The sequence below is a fragment of the Cnephaeus nilssonii genome (assembly GCF_951640355.1).
Source record: "Cnephaeus nilssonii genome assembly, chromosome: 5".
Classification (NCBI taxonomy): Eukaryota; Metazoa; Chordata; class Mammalia; order Chiroptera; family Vespertilionidae; genus Cnephaeus; species Cnephaeus nilssonii.
In genome coordinates this window covers 86,916,018-86,936,165 of record NC_137076.1, presented here as the reverse complement: position 1 = coordinate 86,936,165, position 20,148 = coordinate 86,916,018, and the positions used below count along the sequence as shown (strand labels likewise).

General features: G+C 39.3%; 1 long non-coding RNA gene across 1 annotated transcript; it reads left to right on the top strand.

Annotated features, from left to right (window-relative positions):
- The first annotated feature begins 8,640 nt into the window (after nt 1–8,640).
- Nucleotides 8,641–18,906, top strand: LOC307099110. The gene is made up of 3 exons (XR_013813495.1): nt 8,641–8,689; nt 15,223–15,299; nt 18,874–18,906. It is a non-coding gene; the product is annotated as an uncharacterized lncRNA (long non-coding RNA).
- The last annotated feature ends 1,242 nt before the right edge of the window (nt 18,907–20,148 follow it).

The window sequence follows — 20,148 nt, the reverse complement described above, 5'->3', positions numbered from 1 at the left end:
GTAGGTACTCATAGGTATCTACATATATATATCTGAGTTCAAATTCTGGCTCCAACCTCTCTTAGAAATGTGAGCCTGAGAAGCTTGAACTTCATAGGATATTGAGAGGATCAAGTGATATTAATATACATAAAGAGCATAACTATATTAAAATGCCAATTTATTTGGCCAAACTCTTCTTTTGCAAGGATGGAAATATTGAGGCCCAGAGGTGAAGTTACTTTCCAAGTCATTTTATTACCTTCCTCATGCCCTACTCTATCCATTCTGTCTTCTCCAAAGCACAGCTGGTGGGCACGTAGAGAAATGAGGAAGGAAAACGTTAGCTACAAAGTTTTCCCTAAGATACAGGGACATCTACTGACAGAGAAGAAAGCCAAAGATATCCCAGAACAGACTTGGTGAATGGGTAGAGGTGAAGAGATGCTACCTGAATAAGGCTGCGACCAAAAGTCAGCCTGCTGCAGTCATTCCGAGGTCACGGCTAGCCTCGAGCAGAGTCGCTGTGGACAGGAACACCTAGGCTGTTTCCTGGTTTGCTCTGTCCACCTCCCTGAACCACTCCTTGTGATGTTTCATGCTCCAGCAAGCAAGGACAGCCCTGGAGGTTCTGTACTTGTGGTTTTTATAGAGGGAAGAGCACATGAGAATAGAGCCACACTTGTTTTATAATGATTATTCATGTTGCCAACTATAGATAAGAGGTTTTCTTGCAGACCCTAGGAAACTGGAGGATGTGCTGCAAAAAGAAAATACATTTTAAAAGCAGACCAAGAACAGGATACCCTTTGATTTGGTTGCTGTGCCTGTACCCTGACCCACTCCGGGAGTTTGCCTCAGGAACGCTGACCATCTATCTCCCAGTCTCAGGAACGGGCTGAGCTGTTTGTAACATCATAGAAGATTAGCCACCTTGTTATCAGACTTCGAGCTCCTGAAGGCCGGACTGCAGGCCCTACCCACCTCCTTTGCTGAGAGCAGAATTTCCAGGGTGACCAACTGCTCTCCCCATACTGCCAGCAGTATTGGAATAAACACTCAGACATGATTCAACCCTGTCTTTGCTTAATTTGGCTCAAGTAGTGACAGGTGGCTTCATACCCATTGTGTCCAGGATCAGTTTCTCATGGTGGATCATAAGAACAAGAAGAACTTGCATACTAACTATCTGATGACATTTGCAAGTCAGATTACCTATCACATTCCAGGTGATGTGATGAACTTCCTTGCTGAATTCAACACTAGTTCCAATCTTTGCCATCTCCTCTCCCTGCTGAAGTCACTCCTGCTTTTCAGAAGGTTTACTTGTTTTACCCTTCTAGGACATGATTTCTGATATTAGCCTGGGACACTCTGGCACCATAACCAATCATCTTTGCAATACCCAAGCCTCCCCAAATCTCCACTTGTTTCCCTCCACTACATCTCAACTTAGGCAAGCCTGAAAATTATTTGCCATTATCGGGAACATTTCTATCTCCTAGACTTTAATCTCTCCTTTTGCTGCAGTATAGTCTCTTCCCAGCCTGAGTCCCAAAGTCTGACATTTATAATTAGCCCTTTGATGTGACTGTACTCTCTTGACATTCTCCTCTTTATTCCTTCCTCTTTCTTCCAAGCTGGGCAAAATCCAGTTTTCTATTTTCCTGGTCCAGAGATTGTTTGTGGAGCAAGGAGAGAACAAATTCCACACAATGGACTATACAGTCCTGCTCTAATCAGCTAAGCCCTTTAGATTCCTAAAGAAGCCTCTTACTTAATGTCATGTTGCCTCATATGCCACCCATCTCCATATCACTTCTTTTTACTCATTTTTAAAAACTATCTGACCTTGCCCTGACTGGATTGGCTCAGTGGATAGAGCGTCGGCCTGTGGACTGAAGGGGTTCGATTCCGGTCAAGGGCATGTACCTTGGTTGCAGGCACTTCCCCAGTAGGGGTGTGCAGGAGGCAGCTGATCGACATTTCTCTCTCATTGATGTTTCTAACTCTCTATCCCACTCTCTTTCTTTCTGTAAAAAAATCAATGAAAATATATTAAATCATAAAACAAAAAACATTGGTAGTTTCTCACTCACCAATTTAAAAATAAATAAATAAAAACTATCTGACTTCACTTCCTCTACCTTACTTTGAATGGAATACTTCACCTCTTCTTTACAGAGCAGGGAAGCCTCAGGATGGATAGCCCCATTTTTCCCCCTTTGCCATATAATTCTGGAAATTAATTTTTCCATCTACCTTATTTTCTATTTTATCATCTCCATATCAATTTCCCTAGAGGTCTTCACATTCATCCATCTTTCTTTCTTTCTGCCAGCACCTGGCTATATGGTTGCCATTCCCAATAACAATAATCCCATGAGGTTTATATCACTCTGAAACTTGTATAAAAAAATAAAGAAACCGAGGCTGGTAATGCATTTGCTGACACTAACTAGTAACAAAGCTACTAATGGGCAGAGATGGGATTCAAACGCACCTTTAACTCTGAAGTCCATGTTCATTTATTTTCTCTACGTTTTCTCTCACTTTGGTCAACAATGTTCCCTTCCTTTAACTTATTATCCATCAGTCTTCTTAGATCAATACACCATGAATGTCTTTTGTGATACCCTATGCCTTTCTTGGCCAGTGTCTTCAATTTCCCCCTCCTTTTCTCTCTTTCCAAAGCCAGTACTTTTAATCTCTCTACAATACTGCCTCCTATATAATTAAATTGTTTGCTCTATGAAGGAATAGACCCCATCTATACCCAATTTTGACCTTGTAAATGTAGTGCATTGCAATTTTTTTAACCACTTGATAGTGTACAAAAGGAAGAAAGAAAGGAATCCATCCATCCATCTTTCTTTTTACTGTGTATATTCTTAAAAATGTGTTTTCACCAATTTATTGGCTTGATTTTTTGACTTTTTGAGATGTGTTTTATTTCTGGACAGCCGGCAGCATAGGAATCACAAGAAAAACCTGAAGACCCTCCTAGCCACCCCCTGCCAGCCCTGGCTATGGCCAGAGGAAGAGACTGGGGTCCCAGCGTGAAGGCAATTTTCATGGATGGCTTCCTCTGGGGCTCTACCACCACCGCTGCTGCTGCTGAGGGTAGAGGGGGAGCCTGAGGGCCATGTTGGAGGGCTGGGATGAGGGTAGCAGTCTTTGAATCTAGGCTGACTGGGGAAGTGGACATCCTTGCTTCCAGGCTGGCTGGGTGATTGGCAGGGTGTTCAGAATTCTTATCTGTTGGTGGACCCTTTTGGCTTGAGGCAACACTGTAGGTGGGGTCAAGGGCGTGGTAGGGCCTTACCCTGATACTACGGCCTTTCCTCTTGTTTTTTGTGCTATCTAGAATTAGTAAATCTTCATGATATTATTGTATTTTCTTTATGTTATTGACTCCTGGATCTCATGTTGGTTCTTCATTATTTCTGGTACCTGAGGGTCCAAGTCACCCCAGGGTGGCTCAATGTATGGCCTTAGTTCCTCCTCCTGGTCCATGTTGACCCATGGGTCCTTTATTATATCATCCAGAGTTGGTCTTTAGCTGGGATAAGTAGTAATTAATTTTTTTTAAGTTGTTGACATTCTAGAGACATAAAAGATGGTTCCCAGAAGTTCCCACTCAATATCCATTTCTTCTCTTGCCCAAAGTTCAGCCTCACAAATGAATCCCTGTCTCTCTGTAGAGAACTACCCCCAGACTCCATGTGTTAATCTTCAGGCCATAATAGGGTTGGAATGTCAAGATTTCTGGGACCATATAGGCAATGGATCCACAGAAGGTGCTCAGTTTCTAATCTGTAAATTCTGTACTAATGCCAAATGATACTTTGAATGTCATATCACTCTCTATGAGTATGTTCTATGGCTTCAGGTCCCTATGTACGATGTCCCTCTGATGGCAGTACTGTACTGCTGATGTACTTGGTGAAACATGGTTGGGGCTTCCTCCTCAGTCATGCATCCACATTCCCCCACATAATCAAATAAGTGACCTCTGCTCACATACTCCATGAAGAGATACAGTTTTTCCTGGGTGGAAAACACCTCAAATAACTGTGATGTTTAGGTGACTCAAGCCTTTAAGACAACTAAGTTCTCTTAAATCTTCAGAGGAGCCCTGCAAATTCACAACTTTCACAGCCATGTCTGTGCCAGTCTAAGTGTGCCAGGCCAACCTCACCTCTGCAAAGGATCCATTGCCTATGGTGTTCAGGAGGATGTAATCACCAATATGCCGCTCCTTGTTGGCGGGGATGGCTGCAGTCATTATACATGATGACTTAAAGAAAAAGAAAAAGAAGACAAGCTAACTAGTCCTAGTCACATGAAGGGAGGAGCATGACACAGTGTTCCCTGTGTCTAGCACAGTGAGTGGCAACAAAATAAGTGTTTAATAAATATTTGTTCATTGGATTAACAGAAGAGTTTGGGGGAACAAAAATAAAATACAGCCAACTATTTATTTAAAGTGATTCATAAAACATCTCAAAAAGCAAGCCATGTTCTGTCCTCACTCAGCTTTGGGGGCAGATACGATAGGACAGAGGAGGGCTGAAGTCTGGGTTTCCAGGTATGTGGGTGCTCAGTGAGGCTGAGGAAAGGCCAACTGGTAGGAGCCTTGAAGTAAAGATTAAAGATGATTCCTCCCTCCAGTGGTACTTGCCAAAGGAGGCAATGAATTTGGATCTACAATGAGGTTGCTACATATTTTACCCTCTGACTATCCATTGCCAGATGATTCAAAGGACTTCTCGGGTACCCTTGAGTAGGCCATTTAGGTAAATTTTTGTGCTACTCAAATGAACCATCTCTGTGGAGAGAAATGATGATGAGGTTTATTAATTTACATTTGTAAACACACTGAAATCTCTGGGTGACAGAATTTCTGCAGGACTACAAAGGGTGAGGTAATATGTTGGGGCAAATTCTACCCTTTATTGAGGCAGAGAGGGAGCAGGCAGGCTTGAGGACATAGGAAGAGCCTCTGGCATATTATGTTTCAAACTACTCCTTGAAGAAAGTTCCCTACTTTTAGTACATCTGATGTTTTAAACACATGTATAAGTTATTATTCTAGTAGTTACTTTCCTTTAACACTTCCTTCTTAAAGCCTCAGTTTGTGTAATGAGAATATTTAGAGGGATTAGCCGGTGAGCTTTTCCCTCTACAACACTTATGCTTGTTACTTTTACCTACATCAGTGATACTCAGCTCCTAAGCATGACAGTCCCTGTTGTTGAGCTGAGCTGATTGGGACCCAAAAGGGGGTCATTTCATCAATTCTAGACAATGCTTCAAGTTCCAGTAGATTAGAATAAATTCAGACAGGAGGAAAGAAAAAATGTCAAAGAAAATTGCCAGTCTATGAGTTAGTTATATCCACTTAAAAGAATGATATTAATAGTTACTTAGAAATAATACCAACAAAACAGAACATTTTCAGCTCTCTTTCAGCAAGGTAAATACAGACTCAAAGAAAAGAAACTGAATGTAAAACCGTCAAGGTAAAAGCCAAGCTCTAGATAACTCTAATTTGAGGTCTCCTATAGAATGGGTTGTACAATTAGGTGAATGAGATGCAAGTTTGAGGGCCTTTTAAAATGAAAAACATAAATTAGTACCTTTTAACCTTGCAACTCAGGGATTAGTTAACAACATCTGGTATGGTCTACTTCAGCAAGACTGGAGTGAGTCCTTGTGGAGATGTTTTTGATGGACCATGTATCCAGGTTGTAGCCACGATGCTCAGTGTCTTTGTCTCCTGGAAGTGAGTTATGGAAAGAATGCCCCATGAGCTTGCATTAATCTCAAGAGTCTTTGTAAATTCTTAGCAACGAGTTAAAAACTCTCCTTAATAAGGCAAGTGTGCACATTCCTTAATCTAACCTCATAAGAGAGGCTTTTCATTAACAATTTGAGAGCAGTTAATATATACCAAAAGGAATTGATTTTTTAAAAATTATCTCCATAGTTGAAATTATTACAGATGTCCCCTTTATTTTGTTTTCCCATTGATCCCCTCCACCCCATCTCTTCCCCCTCCCCTAAGCCTTCACCACACTATTGACTGTGTCCATGGGCTATCCATAGGAATTGATTTTAAGTTAAGCAATATCAAGGGAAAGAATTTAGGCCAAGGCAGATAAAAAGATTCAACAATTTTTACCAATTCAATTTAACTTTATTTTCAGTTTGTTCTATGAAACCAGAGGACTGGGGATGATAAGAGCAATGGAAATGCTGCGATATCAGCCAAGTTTTGGACACCTGGTGTAAAATTTGTCTAGTGAAACAGGGACTGTGGGGATTTTCCAAGCATTAAAAATCCTTTCTGGAAGTATTTTAGTAACTGCTATGGCTAAGCAATCAAAGACCTGATGGTGCAGAGTACATCTTACTCTCCCTTATAATTTCCTATTAAGATCATACCAAGAATATAAAAAAAGAAACCATTTTTCCTTTTAACAGAGAGAGAAACCCAAATCCCAATTCTGAATCAGCGTACTTTAACTTAAATGAATCCATTCCAAACTTAGTTTGAGCATACATAAGATTTCTTTTTCAAGATTCCTTTTCCATGAACCTTGTTCAACACACACAAACTTTCTGCAACTTTCATAAATCTTTTATCTTTTGTTCTATCTTTTTCTTTTTTTATTTTAGAACATCATTTACTTAGGGCAAGATTACTTTCTTCTTTTTCTTCAATAAAAATGTGTTCTGTTACTGGTAAGTTCCTTTAATAAACACACGTCTTATTCTCTATACACAATCATTTTCAATCACCCTAACATCCCAATCAGGCTTTATCACAAATGTCTGGATCTTTCTCTGAGGCATCTTGTGCCCTTCTAGCCTTGTTAATGACACATTAAGGCTCCAAGCTCATTACCCTGGTTTCCCATCTGGTCTGTCAGCTCCAAAGTTAGAGAGTAGTGGGCAACTGCATGTCCTTATTTAAAACAACATTCTCAAGTTAGTTTTTATTTACTAAAGATGAATCCTAGATCATGTGCACTTTAAAAGCAGTTGTGTTAGCTTTATTATTCCTCCAATTTGTATGAGTGCTCATTTATTTTAAGGCAATAGAATAGAGCCCTTTATAATCTAAATTTGAATTTACCAATCAATATTTGGCAGTACCATCTAGCTGAATGGTGGAAAATCCTACTTCACAATTATCTTTAAAAAATGTTGCTATATTCAACTCGCAGATATTTTGTCAGTAAATGATATATCCTCTTTATATAACAGGTTTTAATTAACTATTTGAAAATGCTTATGTCGCTTCCTAGGCCTTTATTCTATGCTAATCTGGTACAGGCACTTTTAGGCATTTTGTATGTAACAAATCATTTAACAATTGCAAGCAGCAATTTCATTTTAATTCATTGTTTTTACAAATGAGTTAACTTATAATCAGATAATATATGCAATTTTTAAAGGTCCCTCACCTACTAAGCCACAGAGTTAAGACCTGAAGCACAGTTGTCTGGCTCCAGATTCTTTTGTTGTTGTTGTTGTTATCTTCACCTGAGAATATTTTTTCCATTGATTTTTAGAGAGAGTGGAAAGTAGAGAAAAAGGGGGGAAAGAGAGAGAGAGAGAGAGAAACACTAATGTGAGAAAGACGCATGGATTGGATACCCCCCACCCCCATCGGATGCCAGTGCACCAGTTCGGACTGGGGCTGGAACCTGCAACCTGTGTAGGTGTCCTTAATTGGGAATCAAACCTGAAACCCTTCAATGCATGGGCTGACCCTCTAACCACTTCTCAGGACAGGCTCTAGATTCCTAAGAATAAGGTATCATTAACATTGTAGCGTTTCTTTTCTTTCTCTTCCTTCCTTCCTTCCTTCCTTCCTTCCTTCCTTCCTTCCTTCCTTCCTTCCTTCCTTCCTTCCTTCCTTTCTTCCTTCCTTCCTTCCTTTTTTTTTTTTTGAGACTGGATCATTGAAATTTGAAACAAGATAAATTTCCAAAAGAAGAAAATTTAAATGTGTGAATAGAACTAGCCACAGGTTTGTATGTATTTCCACTAACTATGAGAGCTCTGGTTTAGGGAAGTAGGAAGATTGATGTAATACTGTCCCAGAGATTGCTCTGTGGCTCTAGCTCAGTCACTCTCAACTGTAGCTGCAAGTTACCATCATCTAAGAAACTTAAAAACACACACCAGTTACTAGGATCTCACATAGCAAATGGAATCGCAACCTTGGGGAAGAACATGGGCACAGGTAATTTTCAAAGTTCTCCAGGTGCCTCTCATAGCTATCTATGTTTTATAACTGCTGATGTTCCAGACATAGTTGCAAATTGTAGTTTCTGAAATTCTTTTCCTGCCTTATCTCTTGATCCTACATAGCTCCCTTGCTTAGAACGACTTCATGTCTTACCTATTTTAGGATCTATAGACATACACATTATTTTCTCCCCTCCCCATCCATTATGCCGATCAGATAAAATTGTCTTCTAAACTTCCTGCTGTAGGAATGGCTTTGATGACCTGTGTGTGTGGCAACATCTCAGTCACTGCCAGGACATATGACCCTGTGTGTCTTATCTCTCCTGACATTTGTTCTCCTATAGCAGTATTTAAAATACACTGCTCAACACAGAGGAGCTGGCTGAGGCTGCACAGGTAAAGAAGACATCTGCAGTCTCCTTGTGTATTGTGTCTTCTTGAGGTGGGTAACTTGGGGCACACATTATTGTGATTTTTTGTATAGTATTGCTGTCAAAACTGCTCTAGCTCTGGTTCTTATAGGAATAATTGTTCCTGGATCTCTGAAGGATAGATTGAGCGTTCAAAATGGCATATATTCTTAACTGCTCCAGGAGATTGTTCTCTTGAGCTTTATTCCATATGTATTGTTTAACATGTTTACTTTTAATTGATTTGGGTGCAGGAGGAAAAAAGGGAACAGTCTTCCCTAATGAAAAGCCAAGGGGTTTAGCCCTGGCCAGCATGACTCAGTGGTTGGAGTGTCACTCCCATGCTTTATTTCCCCGCAAAAGGGTCTCGGGTTCAATTCCTGGTCAAGGGCATGTACCTGGGTTGCAGGTTCTATCCAGGTCCTGGTCTGGGCATGTGCAGGAGGCAACCAATAAATATGTTTCTCACAGATGTCTTTTTCTCTCTCACTTTCTCTCACTCTTCTTCTCTCCTTCCCACCCTCCCTCCCATCCTCTCTCCCTGCCTCCATCTCTTACACTCTTACTGAAAGTCAATGGAAAAATTATCCTTGGGTGAGAATTAAGAAGAAAGAAAGAAAGAAAGAAAGAAAGAAAGAAAGAAAGAAAGAAAGAAAGAAAGAAAGAAAGAAAGAAAGAGAAGGAGTTTAACAAATCAGGTGTTATAGCTGTTCTTCCTCAAGTTGAAGGATTCAGGAAGTGGCCTCCCTTCATTGAATTCTTTATGGGCTGTCATAAACATTCTGGCTTCTTTACAACTTTCTTTACAACATTCTGGTTTCTTTACAACTTTCTTCATTCTGCTTTCTTTACAACTTTCTAAGGAGATGAAATGGCTAACTTCTCATTGAATATCAAAGCCATATATATATATTAATCATGTTGGCATTTCCATTTTCTCCTGGTGAGTACAGTTTCCAATCCTGGATAGAGCATTTCTCATACCCTAAAAAGTGCAGGCAATATTTGCTGTCATCTAGGAAGAAAATTGTTTGTTCCATATGGTTTAGAATCCTTGAATCAGTAAATTAAATAGAGAGCAATGTAAATGCCTCTTTAAGATTATATTAATGGATTTTAAAAATTCCTATATTGTAAAAGGTAAGAAACTGGATAGTGGATTTGAATGGCCACTGGATAATGGGGCAGGGAAATACATCCTGTTTCCGACCTATAGAGCTGAAGTACTTGAAGAATCCTTGTCAGTTTTGGAGGTCATATTTTCCAATGGAATTTGCTAGAATAAATCTCTTTCTGTTCTAATACTTTCAGTTATCAGTTCCAAGATCAAAGCCCTATGTTAGTCAAACCCTCTTTGATATCTCTAGGGGCAATTCATCTGCCTTGAAATTGAGAGTTATTTATTGTGAGGCAACTGCATGGACATTGGAAACAGCATTGAAATAATCAATCTCAATTAATTCCCTTTACGTATATTAAAATGATGTTAGCAAGTTATTATCTTTCTTGCTCTTCAGTTTCTTCATATAAAATATCAGTAACAAAATGATATCTTCAAATGAAGGTTTTGTTTGGTTTAAATAATATAATACTTTTTGAGACAAAGTTAGATCTACTGATTTCTCTGTAGAAATCAGCATTGTACACAGTTTTAGCAAATGGACTTTTCTATCCACAGTCAATGCCAAAGAAGGCTCACTCATGCCATGTTGTGTTCTCATTAAAAGAACTGCATCCATGTCTTCTGACAACAGATGTGAAAATATAATTGAAGATACCAAGTTATTTAAAGTCTTTTATATGTGCAGGAACTAAATCGGCTAAATGCTTTGATTTTTATGATGTGGGTAGATTACCTCTCACTTATTTGGAAATGGAAAAATTTACAATTTTATAAATTATTATAAAATGAATTGTTACATGGAAAAATTCTTGCAATAATAATGGTGCTACAAAGTAAAATCCTAAATTATTACCCTCTCCAGAGAAAATACAGAAATTCCAGCAACCCAGAAGCATACATGTTCATGCCTAAATTACTCCTTAATGAGATGTATAGTAATATACTGTGTGGAAGTACAAGAGATAATTCAACCTTTCATATTCCAGTATATAAATGTTTTCAACTTTTTCAATTACAGATTATGCATCAGAAAATAAATAACCTTGTGCATGTGTAATTTTATTAAGAATTACTTTGAATAATAATTTTTAGTTCACAGCAAAATTGAGAGAAAAATACAGAATTTCCTATATACCCTATTTCCCCCTGCCCCTACACATGCATAGCCTCATCCATTATCAACACCGACAACAGAGTGGTATATTTGTTAAGAATGATGCAAACACATTGACACTTCATATTCACACAAAGTCTATAGTTTACTGTTGGTGTTGTATGGTCTATGAGTTTGAACAAATATATAATTAGATACATTAATCATTATGGTATTATCTATTTTTACTGCCCTAAAATTCATGTGTGCTCCACTTATTCATCACTCCACCTCCCTACCCTTGACAACCACTGATTTTTTTTTCTGTCTCCATACTTTTCCCTTTTCCAGAATATCAAATAGTTGGATTTATACAGTATGAAGCCTTTTTAGATTGGCTTCATTCACTTAGTAACATACATTAAAGTTCCTCAATGTCTTTTCATGGCTTGATAGCTCTTTTTTTTTTTTAGGTCTGAATAACAGTCCATCAACTGGGTGTACCACAGTTTATTTATCCATTCACCTAAAGATGGACATTTTGATTGCTCCCATGTTTTGGTAGTTATGAATAAAGTTGCTCTAAACATCAGTGTGAAGGCTTTCCCCCCCATATTTTTGTGGGCATAAGATTTCAACTATTTTAGATAAATAGAAAAGAGCATAATTACTGGATTGCATGGTAAATAAGTTTAGTTTTGTAATAACCTACCAAACTCTTTTATAAATGGCTGTTCTATTATGCATTTCCACCAACAGTGAAAGAGAGTTTCCGTTGCTCCATATCCTTGCAAGCATTTGGTATTGTCAATGTTCTGGAATTTGTGCATTCTAAATAGGTGTGTGGTGTATTTCACTTTACAATTTCATTTCCTTGTGGATGTTTCAGTGGAGAATATTTGCTTATTTGACATCTTTATAATTCTTTCTGGGAGGTACCTGTTAAAGTCTTTGGCCCATTTTTAAACCATGTATTTGTTTCTGTATTTCTGAATTTTAAGATTTCTTTGTATATTTTAGATAACAGTCCTTTAACTGATGTGTCTTTTGAAAATATTTTCTACCAGTCTGTGGCTTGTCTTCTCATCCTCTGATTATCATCTTTCACACTACAGAAGTTTTTAATTAAGTCTGGCTTATCAGTTATTTCTTCCATGGATCATGCCTTTGGCATTGTATTTTAACAGTATTCACTATTTCCAAAGTCATCTATTTAAGTTTCTCCTATCTTACCTCCTAGGAGTTTTATAGTTTGCATTTTACATTTAGGCCTGTGATTCATTTTGTGTTATTTTCTGTGATGGTTATAACGTCTATGTTTACATTTATTTTATTGAATGTGGATATCCAGTGGTTCAGGCACTAATTTTGAGAAATTATCTTTGCCTCATTGTATTTACCTTGCTCATTTTCAAAACACAGTTGGCTACATTTATGGGGGTCCATTTCTGGAATCTCTGTTCTACTCCATTAATTAACTTGTCTCTTCTTTTGCCCATAACACACTGTCTTGATTATTGAGTTTGTTATACTAAGTCTTGAAGATGAGTAGCATCAATTCTCCAACTCTGTTCTTCTCCTGCAATACTCTTTGGCTATTCTGGGTTGCTTTTTTTTGTTTGTTTGTTTTGATATTGGTTTTCTTTTTTTTCTTTTCCATATAAACTTTAGACTTGGTTTAATAGCAACCACACAATAACTTGCTGGGATTTTGATTGGGACTGTATTGAATCTATAGATCAACTTGGGAGTAACTGACATCTTGACAATAGGGAGTCTTCCTATTTATGAACATGAAATATCCATCCATTTATGAGTCCTCAGGCTAATTAACAAAAAATCCATTCCTCATGTGTCAGCATATTTAGTTTGAACTAATTTTGTCAGCCTGACTATACAGACTCTATTTTAAGTCAGCTGGGCTATACTGACTTGATCTTGTTTTCTTCACTTATTCCTCAGATCAAATGATTCAATATAAAATTTAGGGCATTGTCCCTCGTAGTCTCAATTTCACTCCTGAGTCTTTTTTCTTTCTTGGTCTTAATATTTGCATGTTGTATTCAAGCCCAGGTTCAAAGCTGGCTGCCTGATATTCATCTGGGAGCTTTTTAAATATTTCTGGTGGTGAAATTGTACTATAGCTTTAGGAGATGTTCCCATTGGGGGAAATTGGTTAAAAGAAACATGATAACTCTCTGTACTATTACTTACAGCTTTATGAGACCCTCCATTTATCTCAAAATAAAAAGTTTAATAAACCATATATCCAATTCAGTTGAATGTGCCCCTAGTGTTTCAAATTACTAAAGGCCTACGTATGGATATAATTACAGTTTCCAAAATTTATTCTTCTCTTACTTGCTTTGATTCTCCTTACTTTCCAAAACTCAGTAGCTTGAAAAGTTTTCACATATCATTTCTATTTTAGGGCTTTAAAGTACTGTATATTACTTTATCCCCACCCCACAGTTCTGAGAATATCATAATATTGTCCCAAATCTTCTACTGAGGGGAAGACCTATCTTCCTACCTAATAAAAGAGTAATATGCAAATTGACTGCACCTTTGCTACGCCCAAGCCACGCCCACCAGCCAATCAGGATGAGTAGGCAAATTTACCCAACCAAGATGGTGGTTAATTTGCGTATCAAGACAGCATAGAAAGAAGCCACGACTGCAGAATGGAGGGAAGCTGAGGAGAAGCAAGCAAGCGGGGCAGCGGAGAAAGAAGGGAAGCAGGCGGGGCCGGGGGAGAAGGGAGGAAAGCAGGTGAGGCTGGGGGAGAAGGGAGGAAAGCAGGCAGGGCTGCTGAGAAGGAAGGGAAACAGGCGGGGCAGGGAGAAGGGAGGAAAGCAGGCGGGGCCGAGGAGAGAGCAGCAAGAAGCCCTATTGCAGACATCTTCCTGCAATGGGCTACTAGTACCTAATAATAGAGAAACATGTAAATTGACCATACCTCCGCTATGCCCACAGCCAATCAGAGTGAATATGCAAATTAACCCAACAAAGATGGCGGTTAATTTGCATACATACCTGGGTCCTGGAACCTTCTTGGCACCCAGGTCACTCCCAGCCAGACATTGGAGGGACAGGGGAAGGGGCTGAGCCTGCTATCAGAGGGACGGGGGGGAAAGGGCCAAGCCTGTGATGGGAGGGGCGGTGGGGGGGCTCCTTCCCAAGCCTAAAGCCTGGGCAGCCCGAGCTGGCAATCAGAGGGGAAGGGGGGACTGAGCCTGGGATCGGAGGGAAGGGGAAAAAATCAATAGAAACATATCCTCAGGTGAGGATAAAAAGAAAAATAAAGAAAGAAATGTCATATCCTATGAAAGACACATCTTGAAAATGCCTAAATAAATTGTCATTTTTTTCATGGTGAAGGGACTGGAGTCCATGTTGATGAAAATACCTTGGCAGCTGTGGTGACTAGCAGTGGCTGTAGCAGCAGAGTGATGGGGCTGGTGCCTTCCCTGATCAGCCTGGTCACCTCCCCCAAAGGGAGGCCAGACTGCGGCTTAGGTCCACTCCCAACAGGGAACAGGCCTAAGCCATCAGTAGGACATCCGCTGAGGGATCCCAGTATGGGAGAGACTGGGCTGAAGGACCCCTCCCCAGTGCATGAATTTCATGCACCCAGCCCCTAGTTGAGAAATATTTGAGTAGCATCTCTCACAAGTTGTTTTACAGACTCTAGGCAGAACACAGAATACCTCTGCCTTATGTTATTGTGAGCCATCTATTCTAACCCCATCAAGCCTCTGCCTTATGTTATTGTGAGCCATCTATTCTAACCCCATCAAGCTCTTCAACAGCAAGCCAATACAGGAGACTCCTCAGCTGGGTGAAGGTGGTTGACAAAGAAAGGGAAACAAAATAGGCACAGTCTCTAGAGCTGTAGGCCTCAGGCTCCACTGCCTCCGGTTTCAGGGAGGTTGGGTGGGAATCTATGGGCTGGCCATGGTGTGCAGCATTGCTGTGAGGCCTGGTCCAGGTCAGTCCTTCCTGAAGTGTTTCTATGTTCTGAGGAAATGGAGATTCTAGTGTGCATATTTCCTTAAGTGGTATCAGGCTTCTGTGGGCTGAGCCAAGGTTTGGGAATGAACTGCTCCTTATTAAGTGTTCTGAGGATGTGTTCTGGTGTTTCTCTCAAGTCTGTACGATGCCTTCTGTTCCCAGGTGTGTCTCCTTCATCCAGTGAGTTTGGGCAAAGAAAAAAAGGGAAAAGTCCATTATAATTAGGAATCTAGGGGAGTAGCAGGTCCTTCGCCTGTAAGAAACTTTCCTTTAGAAAGATTAAATTTGTCTCTGTGTCAGGTGTTGTAAACATTCCTTTTGGGTTTCTTCTACAGACTTTATAAAATGTCCTTTTTCTCATCATGGATCAAAGTTATTTTCATCACTGCCTTGGCATTTGCCCTTCATTCTGGTGAGTACTTTCTCAGTTCTGGATGAAGCATTTCACACATCTTAGAAAATACTGGAGACAACATGTATTATCTAAAAATGGAGCAGCTCCTTTCATTTGGTTTGTAATATTTAAACTGGCAAAATGAAAGCAGGCATGTTACAAACCCCCTTTTCCAATTATATATAAGGATTATTTCTCCTCATTTCCACCTTAGAGAGATGGAGGTAGAGAGGTGGGTTAGAATGAGCAGTAGAACTTAGCTTTTTGTTCATTTATGACTAAAGTTATTTACCTAATTATTATTTTGGAGACCAGATTCCATGTTTGCTAAATACAGATTTTGGTGGAGGTGGAGTGGGGGTAATAATGTCTCCTAGATCAGATAATCCTAAGCAATCTCATTTGTTTGCCAGTTCTCATTCCTGTAAAGTCAAAACTTTGTATAAGGTGAGAACTCAATCAAAATTTGTCTTCCTTTAGTGCAATTTGAGTAAAGTAGCTGTGAGGTGTTGAATTGGCCACTGATATTAGAACTGAATACTAATTCATGAAGTAATAATTTCTTCATGTTAAGTGACCTGATGCTAGGCATATTAACCCTTTGTACTCACTTGATTTTTTCTCGATTCCTTTATTCAACTCGGGATTTAATTTTTTAAATACCCCAGATTTTACAAAGCACGGCAGTAGAATAAAAAACTGGAGTTTCTTTTCATACAAACTTATTTATTTGGATTTTTTTATATTTCAAATTATTGATGCATTCAAAGAGCATAAAAAGAGCTGCTACCGATGCTAACCGTGTCGATCACACTCAACATCCGAGTGCAAAAATTAAGTGGCATTGTCTTCTCTGACTAAGATGTCTCATTTATTAAAAAATGGATAAAAAGGAATAGGGAGAAATCAAGATGGTGGCATATGTAAACACCTAAACTGCTGCCTCGCACAACAATTTCAAAACTACAACTAAAAGACAAAACGGACATCATCCAGAACCACAGGAAAGCTGGCTGAGTGGAAATTCTACAATTAGAAGGAAAGAGAAAAGCTCACGGAGAATCAAAGGATCTGAAAAAGGCTGAGGTATGGAGACACGCACGCAGAGAGGAAGGGCAGCTGAGTGCCTGGCTGGCTTTCTCTGGAAGGAGGGAGAAGGAAGCTCCCGACTACACTGAACCCCAGTTCCTACTGCACCCCAATTCGGGCAAGACCTGTGGACCCAGGCTCATACAGGGGGGCGTCTGGACTGAAAGGAAGAGAGAGAGCATACGGAAACTTGGGTGAGCTGTGGAAGGCAGGGGTCTGGAGGAGCGCGCGAGTGCGCACAGAGAGGACTAACTGCTGAGGGTGCTGCTGGCTTTCTCTAGCGGGAGGGAGTCGGAAACTCTAGACTGCACTGAACTCCAGTTCCGGGCGAGATCCTCAGGACCCAGACTCATACGCGGAGAATCTGGACTGTCAGAAAAAGAGAGAGCACACGCAAACTCAGGGGAGCCCCGAAAGACAGAGATCTGGAGGCACACACGTGAGTACGAGCAGAAAGGACTGACTGCTGAGTGCGCTGCTGGCTTTCTCTAGTGGGAGAGAAACAGAAGCTCCTGACGCTGAACCCCAGTTCCAGGCGAGAATCTGGGAATCCAGATTCATTGGGGGAGTAACTGGACTGTCTGGCAGCAGGTGAAACTTGAGGGCGACATTCTCTCAGAGGTGCTTGCAGCAATTACTGAGGGACACTGAGACCCAGGGGTCTCATAGGGCAGGGTTGATGGAAAGCAAAGACTGTCTGCTCAGCCCTGAGACTCTGACCCATCCAACAGGAGCACAGAGGCTTTTGCAATTTTGCAAGTCTTGTCTCATAAGGGTGTCTCCAGCAGAGAAGTTCTCATGGTGTAGACACAGCTGATCCTCACAGTCAATTGGCCTGGAGGTCAGTCCCTCTCAGTGATACCAACAACAATCAAGACTTAACTACAACAAGGCTGTACATACAGTCTACAAAGGGGTGCACCAAGAGTGTCCACCTCAGGTAACTGGGGAGGCTGAGCCACTGGGTCATATAGGACACCTAGCACACAAAACTACTCTACCTACTTAGGGGAGCAGCGAAAATGCAGAGACAAAGAAACAGATCACAAACGAAAGAAATGGAGGAAAGCAAACGACTGGATATAGAGTTCAAAACCACAGTTATAAGGTTTTTCAAGAATTTCCTAGAAAAGGCCAACAAATTTAGCAAGACCCTCGAGGATATGAAAAAGGACCAACTAGAAATTAAACATACACTGACTGAAATAAAAAATATTATACAGAGACATAACAGCAGACTAGAGGAATGCAAGAATCAAGTCAAAGATTTGAAATACAAAGAAGCAAAAAATACTCAACCGGAAAAGCAAAAAATAAAAAGAATCCAAAAATTTGAAGATAGTATAAGGAGCCTCTCAGACAACTTCAAGTGTACCAACATCTGAATTATGGGGGTACCGGAAGAAGAAAGAGAGAGGAAGATACTGAAAACCTACTGGAAGAAATAATGACTGAAAACTTCCCCCACCTGGTGAAAGAAATAGACTTACAAGTCCAGGAAGCGCACAGAACCCCAAACAAAAGGAATCCAAAGAGGACCACACCAAGACACATCATAATTAAAATGCCAAGAGCAAAAGACAAAGAGAGAATATTAAAAGCAGCAAGAGAAAAACAGTAAATTCCCTACAAGGGAGTACCCATGAAATTGTCAGCTGATTTTTCAACAGAAACTATGCAGGCCAGATGGGAGTGGCAAGAAATATTCAAAGTGGTGAATAGGAAGAACCTACAACCAAGATTACTCTACCCAGCAAAGCTATCATGTAGAATTGAAGGTCAGATAAAGAGCTTCACAGATAAGAAAAAGCTAAAAGAGTTCATCACCACAAAACCAGTATAATATGAAATGCTGAAGGATATTCTTTAAGAAGAGGAAAAAGAAGAAAAAGGTAAAGATAAAAATTATGAACAACAAATACATATCTATCAACAAGTGAATCTAAATATCAAGTGAATTAAAAATCTGAACAGAATAAACTGATGAATTTAATAGATTCAGGGGCATAGAAAGGGAGTGGACTGACAATTCTCAGGGGAAGGGGTGTGGGGCAGGAAGAGACTGTACAAATATTGTATACCTATGGATGAAGACAGTGGGGGGTGGTAAGGGCAGAGCGTGGGGTAGGAACCAGGTGGAGGGGAGCTAGGGGGGGGGGAAGAGGAACAATTGTAATAATCTGAACAATAAAGATTTATTAATTTAAAAAATGATTAAAAAGAACTATGGTATCTTCACAGGAAAGATTGGTGATTACTGAGTAACACTTTAAATTATTTTTCACAGATGAGAATAATTTGGAATTATATATCCAGATTTGCATTTATTTTGTGAACTTAATGTTTTGATATTACCACAAAAGGCTCACTTCAGAACTTGGGGGTCCTGAGTAGGCAATTTGTATAGAATTTTGCTACTCAAAGTATAGGTTCTTCCCACCAGAGACTCTGATTTCTTTTCCTTTTTCTGATTTTTACATTTTCTTTTGTGTGCTTGTTGCAGAAGCTTTAATTGCAGGACTACAACACGCTGACAATGTGGTAAGTTAATAATGATTAATTTGGAAATTATAAAAGCTTTCAATATTTTATGATATATTTTTTATTGATTTCAGAGAGGAAGAGATAGGGAGAGAGATATAGAAACATCAATGATGAGAGAGAATCATTTATAGGCTGCCTCTTGCTTTCCCCACATAGGGATGCAGCCTGCAACCTGAGCATGTGCCCTGACTAGCATTGGATCCATGATCTCTTATTTCATAGGTCGATGCTCAATCACTGAGCTACACTTACTGGGCAACTTTTAATTATTTTATATTGTAAGTTTTAACAGCAAGTTTCAACAGACAGCCCTGCCAGTGTTGTTCTGTGTTTAAACGTTGACCCATAAACCAAGGGGCCCCTGGTTCAATTCCTGGTCAGGGCACATTCCCAGGTTGTTGGCTTACTCCCCAGTAGAGGGTCTGAAGGAGGCAACTTTTTGATGTCTCTCTTATCATTCGTGTTTTTATCTCTCTAGTCCCTCTCACTTGTTCTTTTATATATATAAAAAAAATTCACCAAACAAAATGTGCAACAGAATGATCCTTCACAAATTTTATTTAAACTGTGCCATTATTATGCTAAGTTCAATAAATGAAAACTAGTCAGCCATATAAAAATAATTGGTATTTTGGACAAGATAAAATATCCCATTATTTCAAAGATTACATTATTGGGTCTCCTTGTTATCTGAAAGCACCTGATAAAGGTTACAGTCTATTTATAGTAGAATTATTTATCTAGCAAACAAGAGGATTGCAAAAATTATCCACTGAAAGGTGGATAATATAATAATTTTCATATATTGTTTATTTATGTAAATTACCAATAGTGCCATTACTAACCAAATTTACATATATATGCAAATACTAACATGTATGAATATATACATATGTGGTGATAATCTGAATGTATTTGATTCTCTAGTAGTTAAATCATTAAAAAGATAGGGAAATTATTAAAATACCATTTTACTATTTTTTGTGGTATGAAATAATAGGGGACATCCAATGCAGGTATGAGTAGAAGGGAGATGAGAGTGGTTACATTATAAAAGTACATTCAACCATTTGTCTGTTTTTTAAAAATGATATTGGGTTTGTAAAAATATATCAATAATATTTTATGACTAAGTAGATTGTGTGTTTCCAAACCACAATATAGAATATTTTCATTCCCTTTGGATGCATGGCATCTTGTACAAAGGTTAAAGACATTATCTTCAAAAAGTTCA